Source organism: Phaethon lepturus, unplaced genomic scaffold, assembly GCF_000687285.1.
Source record: "Phaethon lepturus isolate BGI_N335 unplaced genomic scaffold, ASM68728v1 scaffold52561, whole genome shotgun sequence".
NCBI classification, from domain to species: Eukaryota; Metazoa; Chordata; class Aves; order Phaethontiformes; family Phaethontidae; genus Phaethon; species Phaethon lepturus.
This window is the reverse complement of record NW_010518027.1, coordinates 1-371: the sequence shown is the minus strand read 5'-3', so window position 1 is coordinate 371 and position 371 is coordinate 1.

The following is a 371-nucleotide window of genomic DNA, read 5'->3' as shown; positions in this document are numbered from 1 at the left end:
CACCATCATCTTCTCCCTCCCCATCCTCATCGTCTTGCTATTTGCAAGCACAGTCAAGTCAGCCACCGTCCTTGTCCCGCTTCCCCCTCCATACTCCCCTATGTAGGCTATTTTTGCCCACAGAAACTCACACACCGCAGTTTACCACAGCAAACGACCTCCTCCCCAGCCAAACACTTTTTAACAGCGAAAGCGCAAAACCCAGCTCTGTCTTGCAGTCGTTTCCCTCCTTTCTAACGCCCTCAAGCCCCGGGCCCCACCACAGGGCAGCCTTCCCCGCCCGCCTTAACGCTCGGCGCTTTCCGCCTCAGCTCGGAGGCCCAGACGCGGTTCCCCCCGCCCGCGAAGCGAGCGGGCCCGGCAGTTCCCCC